The sequence below is a fragment of the Solanum dulcamara genome, chromosome 4, assembly GCF_947179165.1.
Source record: "Solanum dulcamara chromosome 4, daSolDulc1.2, whole genome shotgun sequence".
Taxonomy (NCBI): Eukaryota; Viridiplantae; Streptophyta; class Magnoliopsida; order Solanales; family Solanaceae; genus Solanum; species Solanum dulcamara.
The window spans coordinates 39,822,266-39,834,227 of record NC_077240.1 but is presented as its reverse complement, the minus strand read 5'-3'; the positions used below and the strand labels follow the sequence as shown (position 1 = coordinate 39,834,227).

The following is an 11,962-nucleotide window of genomic DNA, read 5'->3' as shown; positions in this document are numbered from 1 at the left end:
TTCGATAAATAATGAAGTATCTATTATTATAATATTGTATGGATGTATGTCTAATACCATAGTTGACCAAATCCATATTTTCCCTTTTTTATATCTCTGAATTACAATCCAATTTATTTTAGTCTAGTCTATTTTTAATCTACTCAAATTCGATACAATCCACCTATTTGTCACCCTACTTTCATGTTCATGAAGAGCTCTAAATAGTGGATAGCATGCAATTATATCTTTGAACCTCACCCCTTATTTATAAATAACAACAAAAAAATATGAATTTTTTTAAAAGTTCAAACCTTGTTGATTTTCTATGGAGAATCTTCATGGAGAATCTTCATTTCTATTGTTCTTAAAATCACAACATAAAAAACCTCCATTCCCTCCAGGTTCATAACCATGGCCTACAATTGGTAGCCTTCCTCAAATGCTCCTAAACAAGAAGCCAACATTGCATTAGATACATAAAATTATGGAGGAGATAGATACTGAAATCGCTTGTATTCATCTAGGTACAGTCTATGTCATTTCTGTAACTTCTTCAGAGTTTTCTCGTGAATTCTTGCAGATTCAGGACTCTAATTTCTTATCCAGGCCTATTTACATGTCCAAGATCCTCGTTGATAAAGACTACTTGACCTCTAGGTTTCTCCCTGGTTATCAATGGATGAAAATGAGCAGAATTCTAGCTTTCCATGTACTATCACCAACATCACTTCAATGGTTTCATTATGAACAAGATGAATAAGCTAACCACCTTCATCGATTCATTTAAAATAAATACAAAAATGAATCTATTATTAACTTGAGGAAAGTGACAAGACATTATAGTGGGAATGTAATTGGGAATATGATTTTCAACAAGAGATTATTTGAAATTATAGAATAAAATGAAAAAGTTGATGCACTCTTTACCCTGCTTGAATATCTTCATGCTTTTGGTATATCAGATTAGTTACCATGGTTAAGTGTTTTTGATTTGGATGATCAAAAGAAAATTATCAAGAAAGCCTATGTGACAACAACAAACCACATTTATGTTGAAGTTGACCAATAGATTCAGAAATGAAAAACTGGTAACAAAACTTTGAAAGAAGACATCGTTGATGTTATTATCATGCTCAAAGATACCACTGCGAATGGACTGATGAATGTTAAAGAGATTAAGGCACAAGTGTTTGTAAGTATTTATTCAATTACTATGTGAATAAATATGTTAGAAGATTGTGTGATCACGTATAGCTTTTATAATTGATAGTCTATTTGGCAAATTTTTTTAAAATTGCTTATTTTGAAAATTGTATATTGTGTGAGGTATTTCTAGTCAAAGTTCTTTTGGGGGATAGAAGTTTGTGTTTGGATAATAAATTTGAAAATCACTTCTAAAAATATCAGTAGAATAATTTTTACTTGACCAAGGTTCTAAAAATGCTTATAGGGAAAAAATATTTTTTCAATTTTTGAAAAACAACCTCTACTACTTAAAAATACATTTTTTTCTAAACTCTTGATCAAACACCTCAACTCTCTAAAATAAACACGTTTAATTTTCAAAAGCTTGGCCAAATAGACAATGGTCATAATTTGGACCTATAAATAGATCATCTATTTATATCGTATATGTAGTTATTAATAGAATAAATTTAAACATAAATTAATGTTCACCTCCTCAGAGAGTGCAAACATGACATGATTGGTTACAAATGAATAATATTCAGGAACTCATGTTGGAAACAATGGATAGTCCGTCAAATGCAGTTGAATGAAAACTTGCAGAAATGTTGAACCAACCAAAGTTAATGCAAAGTACCATAAAAGAACCCTAGACTGTTGTTGGAATGAATAAACTGGTTAAAGAATCAAACTTTGCAAGGCTAAATTGTGTTAAAGCTTGCATAAAAGAGGCTTTTCAACTCCACTCGATATCACATGTTAACATTTCTATGTGTCCGTATCTGATACCATGATCGGTGAAAAGAATTTCATCCCTAAAGGGAGTGTTGTGCTATTAAGTCATCATACCTTGGTTGAAGTTTTAATGACCCTGCATGTCATTTCTTTCAACTTCCGACCCTTTTAGCTTTTAGATTTTTCCTGTAGCGACCCCAAGTCATTAATGACTTGCTGGCACTGACAGTTCGGTCGCCTGGTCATTTGTTTGAGTTTTATGCCTATTTCCCTATAATGGAGCTTTTATAACTTAAAAAGTTGACTTTTGTCATAAATTCTAGAAAACAACCTCAAAATGGAATTCTGACGGTTCCATCAGCTCTGATATGACCAAATTAGGCTAGAAGCATGGTCATCTTGAGTATCGAGGCAATCAGTATGAGTTTGGGGCCATTTTGTGCTTTTGCCTTTAAAAGTTGGCATATGGTTGACTTTGATCAACATTTTTGGAAAATGCACTCGGATGAAAATTCCATCAGTGCGGTCAATTTCAAAATGTCATGTTTGGTCTAGAATGACTCTTCATTTGCCTCTCGAGGATCGTTGTGGAATTAGGGTCAAAATGCACTTGGTGTGTGACCCGCTCTCAGTCATAAAGATCTCATATGAAAATTTTGAGTGTGTCATTGAGGTAGGAACATCAAACTTGGTGGAGTATGTTATCTCATTTGCACGCATAGGATTTAGAATGAATTCCTAGCACCTCACCAGAGTATTTGAACATGGTGAAAATCAGCATTTCAACTGATATCTGATGCAGGAGATATTGTTCGCAAGGATCGCAAGCCCTTGGCTGTGTTTGGCGGAGGCCTAGGATTTTTCTCTTCACGTTCGCTAGATCTTTGATGCATTTGCGGAGGTCAGTCTCTTTTGCCTCCGCATTTGTAGAACTCTAGCCACATTCGTGCAGGCCAACTTTCCTGACCTCCGCGTTTGCGGCCACTTAGGCTGCGTTCGCGAAGGTCAAGTCCTTGGTCTTTTAATGAGAGACCAAGGATGAACTCAGCCATAGTTGGCATTTTCAAACGTTGATTTCTCCTTTGATTCTCAATCAAATTTAACGATTCAAGAGACTATTTTCACAACCTAAATTCGGGTCATGATGGTACCTACTATAACCCTCAAGTAGGCAAGCCAAACCCAAGACAAGCGAAAAATAAATCTTAATCTAATTAAATAATTAATAACATAAGAAGGCGGAAGAAAAATAATATAACCAAAGTAAATTCGGGCCAAGGTATAGATATGTAAATATGATACAAAATATATAAGATGCTCGATAGTGACAAAAAGAAATGATGAACTAACACTAGACCAAAACGCAGACCTGGTGTCACCTATACAGGAGCTACTAAGTACAAAAGCTGAAATAATGTATAAATATATAATACAGATCTGACTGTCCAAAATACAAAAATACAAGTCAAAGAAAAAGAGTGAATGTAGAAAGTCTCTGAACGCTAGGAGCTCACCACAATCCGGATCTGGCACCGCTAGGATGATTAGGAGCGTGCTGGGGTGGCTCTATATGGGAGCTGCATCAAGAAAATGTAGAAGTGTACTATGAGTTCCAAAAAAGGGGTACATAGTAGGCATAATAGGTCAACTGAGCTCAGAAAGAATAAATATATAATAATCCATACGATGATACTAATAACAATAAGAGAAGAGCACAAACTATAAATATAGAGAAAGAGGGCATGAGAATAATCATACAGTAGACAAGTAAGCCCATCAATCCCAGCGGATAAAATACCAAAAGAATACTCAGATGTAAACTCATAGCTAAGGCTCAATATCCTCAACAATATCATGAAGTCCCCGAAATTCACGCCTCAAGATTCCCAATAATAGTACTAATAATATTAACCTGAATATGTATCATGGGTCACCCGAAATTCACACCTTGAGCTTCTCAAGAATAGTAGTCATAATAATAACCCGTGATATGTTTCAATAGGTCATCCAAAATTCACGCCTAGAGCTTCCAGATAAGAAATGCCATAATTAAAATATCACCGATATTTCCTTTAAAACATTACACTTATTCATCAATAAAAATTCTTGATATCACCATTTTATTCTTTAAGAAGGGTGTTTAACACCGGTGAGGCAAATTAATAAAAGTCGTATGTAAAAATCATATATTACTTGAGTTGAGTAAAAAAAATCCCGTCAAAGGTTCCAAATCACTAACTATAGACTATGGTGGACCAAAAACACGATCTCGGGGCCAATATTTCAATATTAAAAGCAACAATATATAGGTATACACCAAAATCACATCAACCAACAACCAAACCCAAGCAAACAGCGTCCTATGTTCAAATTACCTAAGAGCAATCTGTAAGGATTCTAATCAATATAAACAAGCCAAATATCACCTAGGCTAAACATTCAATGAATAAAACCCTAACTAACCACTAACGATGATCATCGACTCTCAACTCCTTAATGAACTATGAACACCTAAATTACCAACCTAATCATGCGTTACTACTCAAAATATACCAATTCTAGCCAAGCCAGGTCTAAATAGATAGCCATACCTAACTCAAAGCCAAAACTGCACCTAAACCGCTAAATTTGAATCTTTTCTTTCCGGGCCGCCTCCAAACGATGCCTCTCTATCAAATTATAGAATAACACATCAAAATAAGGCAAACGATACTCATATTGTTATAATTACAAATAGAACTAAAATTGGGTAAAATTTTAATATTGGGACCCACGTAAAAAATCAAAAAAGCTAACTCCTTCACAAGGTCCAAAACAACTCAAGAAACTTGTACCCTAAAAATGCATACATTCCGAGCACCATCAAAACTCAAACAACCCAACCAAATTCAAGCCCTAGAATAGTTCAAAAATGAAAAAAATAATGAAATTTATGCGAAACTTACAAGGTGTTTAGGATGGAAAAGTTCTCGAATGTCATGAACCAACCCCGTAGGCCGCAATTGGGGTCCGACCTGGACCCCCCGTATATCTACCTATCAGCTGTGGTCAAATTGAACTATAAATAAAATAATATTATGTAATAGAGCCCCACTGGATGATAACATTTTCATAAAGTTGTAGCCATTTTCATTTGTATCACCACATGACAGCGCACGCAAGTCGACAAGGCTGCCATAATATAATAACATCTATCATATATCATATGGACCCAACTGAATCAAACTGACATACACAACCCACATATACATGTTTGCAGACCTCTAAAAATATAAATGACAACATATGGTGGGACAGGGCCTCCGCCGTACCCCGAATGGACAAAATAATTCTATACATTAGTGGACAGTATCAAAAACTAGGCCCCAATACAATGGAGCCTCTCCCAGCTGAGCTGCATGGAATTCTAAGCTGACGGACTCCCAAAACCTGAATCTGTACCTGCGGGCATGAACGCAGCCCCCCGATAAAGGGAGTCAGTACGACATATGTACTGAGTATGTAAAATGTAACATAGTACAACTGGAGGTATATCCAAAATAGAGAAGAAGGGGAACCAATTATCAAATCAGAAATATGTACCAGTACTCTGTGAATCACAAAGACATGCATGCTCAAATTTTCAATATAGCCGGCCCCGTCAGGGGTTCGGTGAATCATATATGTAGTATCAGTATCAGGCCCCGTGCCATCGTCACCTTACTACAACACATCATCATAGTATCAGTATTAAGCCCTAGGACATCGTCACCTTATTACAACACATCATCATAGTATCAGTATCAGGCCCCAGGCCATCATATATATACATACGGATGTCGTCCCTCTAGAGAGGGACTCGGTGAACAATGGAGTGAATTGCACGAATCTGACAACCGGCCTGAGACTCGGAAAAGAAGTTTTACAGTATACACGAGTAGAGTAGTGAGAAACAAAACACATTTTAGATCATTATCTGAGACACAGCTCTATAAGAGGACTAAGTTATTGTTTAAGAATTTGAGTAACAGTATAGTCATTCTGGCTGCCGTCTAAATGCCATTAGGGGCTACATTGATTACTTCTCGAGGTTCCTAGACATATACCAAAGTAAGACTATTCACTTAAGAATTCCAGAGTATTTGTCTTCGAATAGTTTTATGACTAGGAGTTTGTACATTCATACCTCTTTAACATATAAGAGTTTCCAGGGAAATAGTTTAACTACCATAGAGTTCAACATCCAATAGTAAATAAGAGATACTTAAGAATGGAATTACCCCGGAGCTTGTATCATGTTCAGCTTACAACTAGGACATGCCAACAAAACAAAGAGAATGAGCTTTACTTACCTATGCCAAAACATGTCAAGAGAAAGCTTTACATACCTTGTCTAAATTATTTCTTATCCTGTTTGCCTCGCCGTCCTTTGAACCTATTCAACATGAAATTAATATGAATATCAACCCCTCTTAAATTTCCAGCACCCTAGGTTACACCTTAGTATTAATGGAATCTATTTCCTTAGTCGTTTCCCCGACTAGTTCTGTTATTCGCTAAGGTGTCGACGAAAATTGGGCAGCACCTCCCCTATAATGTGCCCTATCCAAATTTCCAATTATGTCCCTAAGACCTACAGCCAACCAACAACAACAACCTACAGTAATTCACACCAATAATATAAAACATAAACTCGAAATGACTTATTCAAAAATACGATATCACAATAGGGCGTCTAGCCTTTATTTTGCAACGCCTTTAATTATACGCAACGAGAGGTCATGTGGATTCAACCATAAGCATACACACAACTTTTAGAGTGCATTTATACCCTACAACAATATATTACACCCCTGCAGCAACAGCTCACAAGAATGACACTTTATTTCGATGACAATTCACTTCTAGCGACTCCAATTTAGTTTGTTCCGAACGTCAAGTGTTCCAATTATATTTACACACTTCCAGCCACATATAGGGCGTTTATAATTCTACATAACAACACCATACAGCTAAAATTTAAAGGATAAACCTTACCTTACCCGAAATTGGCCACAACTCGCCAAAACCACATCTCGGAAACTCCTTGATGTGCTGAAATGGGGCGGACTGTTTGTGCCACCTCTCCGCTGCCCCAAATTGAATTTTTATGTTATAAAACATCATTATATCACCAAGGGATACCTTAAATAATTAATTCACGTAAAGAAATCGTGCCTTACTATTTTTATTTCTCAAACCCGTAACTCCCCTTTCCTTGTTCCTAGAGTTTTCTTTCAATTTTTCCTTATCTCTTCCAAGTTCTAAGCTGAATAAATAATTCCATAAGCATCATAATATACATACATACATATCCATGTGCTTAGGGAACACCGTAGATAATTAATTCACGGAAGAAAAGTGAAGAACTTACCTTAATTTCTTAGAAACCGTGGCTGCCTTTTTCTCTTCCTCTCTACGTTTTTCTTTTCTTTTTCTTGGATGAACGTTTGTCTAAGAATGAGATACTTAGTCATAATACACATATATATAGGGTGTCTATGGGGGTGACACATGTCAGCCCCCTAGGGTGACACATGTCCAGCCGTGATTGGGCTACCATATCTATGCAACCAATTAGGGGCTGTTACATGGCAGTGGGGCCCACCTCCCCCAAGCAGGTGGGTCACCTACTTGACCCCAAGCAGGTGGGTCACCTGCTTGCTTGAGGTGCTTCCACGTGGCATTCTTCAATTAGCTGCCACGTGTCACTTTTTTTTCCCTCGTGGGTTCGTAATCTCATCTTATTTTAAGAGCCTCTGTAATCCATGCTACGCAAGCTTGGTAAGTACTCCAATAGCTCAAGTATGTAAGACTTCCAATTTAGTAGCTTACATAGGTAAATCGAGTCCTACGACTCATCACTTGGCCTCCAATTCCTTCTGAATTCTTATAGCTCTATTTCCAACCTTCTCTACTATGGAGTATCACATCCTCCCTTCCTTAGAGTCGTTTGATAGTGTCGTAGCGTATCCGTCTTATATGATAATGTCTAAGGAACTTTTGAGACATTTCGCATTTAAAAGTGTGGGGTGTAACATCCTTCCCCCCTTTAGAACATTCGTCCCCGAATGTTAAACAAAACTTTCCTTAGCACCTTATACATATCGTAGGGAGATTTGTTTTTGTTTCCATAACACCTACTTCTATCTAAGTACTTAATATATGAATTTCAGGAGTGGGGTTACCTGCTAACGTCAGGAATATGTGTGAATACCTGTGTTTCATGTTCTCTTCAGTTTTCCCAGTCATTCTCTTTCTGGTTTTGGTTTTTCCATCGTATCTTGACAAAAGGCACGTCTTTAGTCTATAATCTTCCCATTTGCCGATCTAAGATGGCGATAGGTTTTTTTCTCATAGGATTCCATCTCCTGGACCTCATCTATGGAATATACCCTAGGTGGTTCATCAGTATCTTTATGAAGCATTCCTATATGAGGGACTGAGCGTATAGTTTCCAAATGAGGTGGTAAGCTCAACTTACCAGCCACGTTGCCCACCTTATGAATAACTTGATACAGTCTAACATATTCTGGGTTAAGTTTCCTTTTCTAGGTGAACCTACTATGAACATCCAATCATCAGTTTGAACTCTATATGTCGATGTCGATTATCTGTATATCATTTTTGCCGACTCTGGCGTTTTAGTCCATAGCTTGCTTAATCATGTCGGGGCCTTTTTAGCTTAGTCTTTCTCACATCTACCCATCCAATAGGGGACTTACACATCTTACTCTACCAGTCTTGTACGGAGTCATTGGGATACCAGAGTGGTAGACATTATGATAGTTAAACTCAACAAGTGGTGGTAGATCATCTCAGTTCCTCTTAAAGCCAACCATATAATAGTATGCTTAATAGATTCAGCAGCTCAAGGAAAAATACGGTATGAATACCTATCTTTGCTCCCGAGCCTTTCTTGGACTGATCTCTAGACGTTAATCATAATTGAAGTCCCTCTATCTGAGATATTAGCATGGGAAACCTCACGGAACCTTATTACCTCCTTGTCCTATAACTTCACCTAGTTCCAACTGCATAGGTGGTTTTGTTTGAAAGCAAATGAGCTGATTTGTTAGCCTACTCACACTAACCCGTGTAGCACCCTACTCTTACAGAGTATAAAATAGGTTCATAATGACGTTGATAATTTGGGAACCGTTTGTATAGTCCTTCTCGACTCTTTTTAGAACTTTAACTGGCATTCGATCTTTTGGGTCCTTCTTCCCCTCCTTTTTCCAATCCTTAGGGTTGGCTACCGAATAATGTTGCAGTCCTCTCATATAATGGCTCTCGTAGTCATTCTGTGCTTTGTCTAACATGATCTGGTATAATTTCAAAGGAATTTTGGCATATAAGCTCGTCCTTCTGTAGTAACCAGTTAGTTCTGCCAGTTTTACTTAGACCCTTTTACAAATTCCCTTACCCCCGCTTGTAATCCTCTAGACACATTATCTTGTGTCATTCTTTACCTTTACAAGAATATGAGAGGGTACAAGAAGTATCCTAGTGTTACCTCGCTAGTCCTCATGTTTTATCCTCCCTTTTTCCCCCTTATCCTACACTCGATGTCAGGGTAGATCTTTGGTCCACTCGTGGCCACGTCTTACTCCACCCGTAGCACTAATTCCATCTCGGTAATTTGGCTTAACCTATCTTTGTGTCTCTCGATAGTTAATTACAACTTGGGCTCCTTTGCCTAGGACAATAGCTGTGGGGACTCCGTAAGGTCCTACCACTTCTTTTACTCTACAATTTTACACCTTCTCAGCTGAGTAGGTAGCCTTTGATCAAAGGAACAGGGACTAATATCGTTAATCCACAAATAACATTCCCTCCAGATTCCTCTGACGCTGGAGTGCAAAGTGAGTCATGTAGTCCTAGTCATATTGTGGAATTTTTGACCTTGGGTATTGCTTCCTGTCATTCGTAAATTACATCAGCTGGTACCCTTACCTTTTGGGTTCTGCTTTTTCACCCTCAGAGTTGGCTGCCAAGTGGTGTCGAAATCCCCTCGCCCACTGGCCCATATAGTCATTCTGCGGTTTTTCTCTCATTAACTCGTTCTATGTTGAAGAGCTGTGGCATTTGAGTGTGTCATCTGTTAGCAATTAGCTAATCCTTCTTTTTTGCTTAAGCCCTTGTCACAATTGCCTTAATGTATTTTATAATACTCTAGGTACATAATCTCATATCGTTTCTCCATCGCTAGTTCAGATCCTTCCATCTCGCGTGATTATACCAGCACTAACGCATTAAGTTCTATCAGAATTCCGAAGTTAAGCGTGCTGGGGCGAGAGTAATACTAGGATGGGTGACCTACCTGGGAATTCTTCGTGTTGCGTTTCATTGTAATCCTTGCCAAAATGTGTGGGGCACTCAACTTAGCTCCAGATTTACCTCAGTGTTGTCTCGCGAGTCTTTATGTTTTGCCCTGTCCTTTCGTCTGTTATCTTGCATCCAGTATCGACATAGACCTTTAGCTCCACTATCCTCTATTCACTTTGTGTTCTCCTCATTTTCTACTACAGGAGGCTTTTTATTCCTTTTTCTTTGGTTATTTATCTATCGCAGCATCATTTGCGACTAACTCTATAACCAACGTTTTGGCTTTTGGTTTTGCATGCTATCATTATCCTTCGTAATGTCTCTTAAGTTGGTTGATATACTTTCGCGATTACACTTTTTTGTTTTTATACGCAGCCGCCTTCTAGTGTTATGTTGTTCAGGGTCTCATCACAAACTTCTTAACGCTGCCTTATGAAGCATTCTGGCTTCCATCCAATTATTGGTAGCTTCCGGACCTTTTCAACTTGGTTCAGCAAGATATCTTATCGAAGTTTAGACGTCTATCTCACATATATTGCTATATCAATTGCCTCCTCCTACCTTTTACATTTTCTCATTAACTTCCCCCCTTTAGAAGGTACTCGTACTTTCATCTACTTGTACCTTGCTTTATGTCTCTTTGTTCAGTCTCAATTTTGCCCAATCTCTTCCTCCAATCTACTTGGTACTGCATCATGTCTCTGTCTATCTTCATATTTCATAATCGGACTATCCGCGTACGGATCCTTGGCTAAATTACGAAGCGACGAGAACCTTTCAATATTTAATGTGAGGTCTTCTCTATTAATCGGTACTTGAATAATGTGACCAAAGGAACAAATCATCCAAGGCCACCCTCTACTTTTTCTTTTCCCAGAATTACTTCGCACCTGTAGTCATTCCAATTCCAATTAGACAGTGCTCGTATTCCGACGATAACTATCTAAGGTTTTCTTAAAGTAGTAGCTTTATCCCAACCTATATCCTTTGCTTCTTGGGGAGAATAGAAGTTGCGTCATTTGTTCATTATGTTTTCCATTCTCGTCCCTTAAGGGTTCCACTATTTCTGGGGCAACATTGTGTACACACATCATTTTTTTGTATCTTAAGCCCCATGCTCTTACTGTCATATCCCAGCCACATAGGGCTTTCAATATCGTCTCATATCGCAGCCACACAGGGCTTTCAATGTCAATACTAACATAAAAATACTGGACTTACCTCGTATGTCCAACTTCGAACTGCATCTGTTGCACTTCCTGTCTGCTTTCCTTTCAGGTTTCAACTTTATATTTCAATATTACTTCAATACCTTACCCGATAGATATCTTCTATGCCTTTACTTTACTTACCTGCGTGCTTCGTAATGTCCCATGTCGTCAATTACTTCCTTCGACTGATGCTGTCCTTCTGTTAAGATCCAAGGTTAGTATAAGAAATTTTCCTATGACTCAGATCTATAGCACGATCTCAGATGTAAAAGAAAGGTAACATCCTAAATGTCCTGTAGCTTCCTGTTTGTGGATGTGGCGTGCAACACATCAATAACCAAGACTCTACTAGACACGGTCTGCAGACAATCCAAGGACAAACTGCTCTGATACAACTTCTGTCACGACGCAACCCCATAGACCGTGACTGAGGTCCGACCTGGACCCCCCGTATATCTAGCTATTAGTTGTGGTCAAATTGAACTATAAATAAAACAATATTA

The 11,962-nt window shown here is 38.0% G+C and overlaps 2 pseudogenes; both read left to right on the top strand.

Moving 5' to 3' along the window:
• Positions 1-269: 269 nt before the first annotated feature.
• Positions 270-2,790, top strand: LOC129884208 (phenylalanine N-monooxygenase CYP79D16-like; annotated as a pseudogene).
• Positions 2,791-10,148: 7,358 nt separating this feature from the next.
• On the top strand, positions 10,149-10,268 carry LOC129888059 (5S ribosomal RNA; annotated as a pseudogene).
• Positions 10,269-11,962: the final 1,694 nt, after the last annotated feature.